General features: G+C 41.3%; 1 protein-coding gene across 3 annotated transcripts in view; it reads right to left on the bottom strand.

Annotated features, from left to right (window-relative positions):
- IL27RA (interleukin 27 receptor subunit alpha) overlaps nt 1-5,851 on the bottom strand; it is an 818,781-nt gene that overhangs the window by 646,475 nt on the left and 166,455 nt on the right. The gene's annotated exons all lie outside the window — the stretch shown is intronic.

Here is a 5,851-nt window from a genome sequence, read left to right on the forward strand (position 1 = left end):
TTTATCGCATTTTAAACATTCTGTTGGGAGCCGCCCAAAGTGGCTTTTTTTAATTTTTATGTTTTTTGGCCAAGTGCACAAAGCTGAATTCACACATTAAATGTGTTTAATACTCTGGCCAGTAGCTTGCCAACAGTATGCATTACTTTTGCAGTGTACAAGGGGACAGGAGCTTACAATCTTAAAATTTGTTGTTGTTTTTTTAAAATATTTATTAAGTTTTCAAAGTTAGTACATAATAACAGAAAAAAAGAAAAAACAGAAATACAAAAATACAAAAAATTAAAAACAATTTAAAAACAAGGAAAAAAAGGACAAAAAGAACATGTATAAATTCCATTTACATATTTTCTTTTACCTTACTTTCTAGACCTCCTCATACCACCCTTTCTTATATTCCAGTTCAAAATTATTTATTCAGCAAGTCCTCACCATTAGGTCTTTTGCTTAATTCAAATCCTTATTTTCTATCTCTTAAGCATTACAGCTGAAAACCACTTAGCTACCATCCAACATCCCTCTAACATTCCTTAATTTTGCAGTGTTTCTGTAAATAGTCTTTAAACTTCTTCCAGTCTTCTTCCACCGACTCTTTTCCCTGGTCTCGGATTCTGCCAGTCATTTCTGCCAGTCCCATGTAGTCGATCATCTTCATCTGCCATTCTTCCAGAGTGGGTAGTTCTTGTGTCTTCCAATATTTTGCGATAAGTATTCTTGCTGCTGTTGTCGCATACAAAAAGAAAGTTCTATCCTTCTTTGGCACCAATTGGCCGACCATGCCCAGGAGAAAGGCCTCTGGTTTCTTCAAGAAGGTATACTTAAATACCTTTTTCATTTCATTATAAATCATTTCCCAAAAAGCCTTAATCCTTGGGCATGTCCACCAAAGGTGAAGGAATGTACCTTCATTTTCTTTACATTTCCAACATTTGTTGTCCGGCAAATGATATATTTTTGCAAGCTTGACTGGTGTCATGTACCACCTGTATATCATTTTCATAATATTCTCTCTTAAGGCATTACATGCCGTAAATTTCAAACCGGTGGTCCATAACTGTTCCCAGTCAGCCAGCATAATATTGTGTCCAACATCCTGTGCCCATTTAATCATTACAGATTTCACCATTTCATCCTGAGTATTCCATTTCAGCAGCAAGTTATACATCTTTGACAAAATCTTAGTTTTAGGTTCTAACAATTCTGTTTCTAATTTCGATTTTTCCACCTGGAATCCAATTTTTTTGTCCAATTTGTAAGCCTCCATTATCTGACAATAATGGAGCCAATCTCGCACTTTATTTTTTAATTTCTCGAAACTCTGCAGTTTCAATTTGTCTCCCTCTTGTTCCAAAATTTCCCAATATTTTGGCCATTTGGGCTCCATATTGAGTCTTTTAATAGCTTTCGCTTCCATTGGTGACAACCACCTTGGAGTTTTGTTTTCCAATAAATCTTTGTATCTTATCCAAACATTAAACAATGCTTTCCTGACAATATGGTTTTAAAATGCTTTATGTGCTTTGACCTTGTCGTACCACAAATATGCATGCCACCCGAAAACATTATTAAATCCTTCTAGGTCCAAAATGTCTGTATTCTCAAGAAGCAGCCATTCTTTCAACCAGCAAAATGCTGCTGATTCATAATAGAGTTTAATGTCTGGCAGGGCAAACCCACCTCTTTCCTTTGCGTCAGTTAAAATCTTAAATTTTATTCTGGGCTTTTTGCCCTGCCAGACAAATCTAGAAATATCTTTCTGCCACTTCTTGAAACAGTCCATCCTGTCCACAATCTGCAATGTTTGAAACAAAAATAACATTCTAGGCAATACATTCATCTTTATAACTGCAATTCGGCCCAACAAGGAAAGTTTCAAATTTGACCATATTTCTAAATCTTTTTTCACTTCTGTCCAGCATTTTTCATAGTTATCTTTGAATAAGTTCACATTTTTTGATGTCATATTAATCCCCAGGTATTTCACTTTCTTAACCACAGTTAAATACAATCTTAAAATTTGAAGAGAAAAACAACAGAAGGGTAAATACGGGATTCCCACCCCCTCCAGCTGTTATTCATACTTTGCTTGGTCACAGTTTTAGTTGCAGCAGGGCAAGGAAATAAAGCCATAGGCGCCGACTCCATGGGGCCTGAGGGGGCCCGAGCCCCCTCAAAAATTCGTTTGGGGGGGCTCCGCCCCCCCAATAATTTAAGAAAATTATTACCGTAAATTTCGCTCTATAACACACAGATTTTTTCTCCTAAAAAGTAAGGGGAAATGTCTGTGCGTGTTACTGAGCGAATGTGTGGTCCCTGGAGCTGACTCGCCGGAGCGCAGGGGCAAAAATAGGCAAAAATAAGATCGGGCAGGCGGGCGGAGGGAAGGCGGAAGCTGCTGCTTTCCTGCATTCTGCCTCAGGGTCTTACTGCCCACCCGCTTCTGTTGCTGCATTTGCTCAAACTCAACAAAGAGCAGGGAATCCCCTGCCCTCCTGGCAAGCAGAGGGTTAAGGAAAGGATCGAGTCCTTCTTTCTAATTCTTTCCTTGTCACACTGCGTGCAGGCTCCAGCCCACCACCTCCTCCTCTCCGTGCTCTAGGGATGCAGGTGGGAGAGAGAGAGAGAGGGCTGGCTTGGGGGGGGGGGACTTTTGCCTTCCTTTCCTCCCCCCCACCCCGTTAAACTCCTCCCCTGCATTCTTAGCCAGCTGCTTCTCCGCACACCCCTCTTGTGCTTCTTGTCCCTTCTGTGTTTTTCCTTCCCTCCCTATTTAAAACGTGGTGACAAAGCACGGATCCACATGGATCCTCAGGATTTTTGCATTGGGTCACCCCAAATTCACCATCAGATCACATTACATGTCCATGGCTACAGTCTGTACCAAAAAAATCACGCACCCACTGTTGCCTGGGGCTGCAATGGTGCAAAAACGTGGTTACAAAGAATGGATCCACAGGATCTTTGCACTGGGTCACCCCAAATTCACCATCAGATAACATAGCATGTCCATGGCTACAGCCTGCACCAAAAAAATCACGCACCCACTGTGGCCTGGGGCCACAATGGTGCAAAAACGTGGTTACAAAGCACGGATCCACATGGATCCTCAGGATTTTTGCATTGGGTCACCCCAAATTCACCATCAGATCACATAGCATGTCCATGGCTACATCTTGCACCAAAAAAATCACGCACCTACTGTTGCCTAGGGTCACAGTGGTGCAAAAACGTGGTTACAAAGCACGGATCCACATGGATCCTCAGGATCTTTGCATTGGGTCACCCCAAATTCACCATCAGATCACATAGCATGTCCATGGCTACATATTGCACCAAAAAAATCACGCACCCACTGTTGCCTAGGGTCACAGTGGTGCAAAAACGTGGTTACAAAGCACGGATCCACATGGATCCTCAGGATCTTTGCATTGGGTCACCCCAAATTCACCATCAGATCACATAGCATGTCCATGGCTACATCTTGCACCAAAAAAATCACGCACCCACTGTTGCCTAGGGTCACAGTGGTGCAAAAACGTGGTTACAAAGCATGGATCCACATGGATCCTCAGGATCTTTGCATTGGGTCACCCCAAATTCACCATCAGATCACATAGCATGTCCATGGCTACATCTTGCACCAAAAAAATCACGCACCCACTGTTGCCTAGGGTCACAGTGGTGCAAAAACGTGGTTACAAAGCACGGATCCACATGGATCCTCAGGATCTTTGCATTGGGTCACCCCAAATTCACCATCAGATCACATAGCATGTCCATGGCTACATCTTGCACCAAAAAAATCACGCACCCACTGTTGCCTAGGGTCACAGTGGTGCAAAAACGTGGTTACAAAGCATGGATCCACATGGATCCTCAGGATTTTTGCATTGGGCTACTCCAAACTCACTGTCAGATATTAAAAATCTTTATAAAATAGAGAATTAAATACATACAGAATGTTAATTTTTCAGTTTTGAAATATTAGTACTAGTTTAGTACTGTATTTCCATATTACTATAGTACTGTATTAGTTATTTTCAAATACTTAAATATTTTTAGGGTGTAAGACCCAATTAAAGCCCGTTATTTACATACAGTATTACAGTATTTACATACAGTATTAGGCATACTGTATTAACTTTATTAACTGTATTAAAGCATTAACTCTGAGATATTATTTTTATTTAATGAACCCTCAGCCTTATTCAAAGTAAGCTTAAATTAGCTATTTCACTTATTAATCAAAGTGCTATTACTGTGCGACAGCAATATTTTATGTTTTATTCTTTTAATGATAGTTTAGGATTTATTTAAATATCATTTCAGTCTTTTCAGAGCTATATATTCACTGCTCTGTAATAGTCTATAAGCATAATTGTTACTGTAAATTAAATTAGCTTTTTACGAAAATACCATGCCTGTTTATGTTTTGTTTCTTTTTTCAAAGCCAAAAAGTGTTTCAGGCTTGTCGAGTTTCCCGGAGTGTGGAGTTATAGAGAGTAGAGTTTTCGGGGTTCTAATGTTGATCATATGACTCTAAAATACTTTTAAAAAACTTTAAAACTCACTAATTTTCATCTAAAATTTAGAAAACTTCCCGGGGCAGGACCCCGGTATGGGCCCCCCCAAATATTTTTTATAAGTCAGCGCCCCTGAATAAAGCCAAAGGCCTAATAAGAAAGGGGGTTGAAATAATTGCAAGAGCATCGTATACACCTGGAAATCCAACACTCGGATCACTGCAAACACTCCCTTCATGTATCCTGGATTAAGGCACTTGAATTTCAGGCCCCACCCACAAATTGCACTATGGCAGAGATAGCTATGGCCTATGTCTGAACATACCGTATTTTTCGCTCCATAAGACGCACCTGACCACAAAACGCACCTAGTTTTTGGAGGAGGAAAACAAGAAAAAAAATATTCTGAATCTCAGAAGCCAGAACAGCAAGAGGGATTGCTGCGCAGTGAAAGCAGCAATCCCTCTTGCTGTTCTGGCTTCTGGGATAGCTGCGCAGCCTGCATTCACTCCACAGGACACACACACACTTCCCTTTACTTTTTAGGAGGGAAAAAGTGAGTCTTATAGAGCAAAAAATATGGTACTTCCCCCCCCCCTCGCACTTACCGTATTTTTGGCTCCGTAAGACGCACCTGACTATAAGACGCGCCTGGCTTTTAGAGGAGGAAAGGGGGAAAGCCCTGTTTTTGGAGGGATCAGCTCACAGTTGTGCAGCTTCTTTTGCAAAGGGGGAAAGCCCATTTTTTTGAGGATCAGCTCAAAGTTGTTGAGCTTACTTTGCAAAGGGGAAAAATCCTGTTTTTATGGGGTTCAACTCACAGTTCTGCAGCTTCTTTAGGAAATGAAGGGAGCTGTTTCTACAGTTTCCAGACAGATAATCTAATCAGCCAGTCACATGTCGCTGGGGAAACAAACAGCCTCCGTCTGTAGAAGATTCAACAATGGAGGCCTGGGCAAGGGGGCGAGGCTGGAAAGGGAGCCAGCGATCGACCACACATTCGCTTCATAAGACGCACAGACATTTCCCCTTACTTTTTAGAAGGAAAAATGTGCATCTTATGGAGCGAAAAATACAGTAAATCCTACCTCTCCTCCATTATGGAACCCAAGGTGTCAACATGTCGCTAACTCTTAGGTGGTCCTGACCAGACCCCGCTCAGCTTCAGAAAGCTGGTTAAAGCTGCATTGAGACCAAACACTGAATTGAACTCTCTCATGGTACCTGAGCCACGTCAGTCAGAGTATTAGCTGCGCTGAGGCCTCTGAAATTCAAGGAAGCATACCTTTCCAAAAACCCTTCCAAAATTAAGCCAGATACCACATATG

Source organism: Podarcis gaigeae, assembly GCF_964106915.1.
Source record: "Podarcis gaigeae genome assembly, chromosome: 17".
NCBI classification, from domain to species: Eukaryota; Metazoa; Chordata; class Lepidosauria; order Squamata; family Lacertidae; genus Podarcis; species Podarcis gaigeae.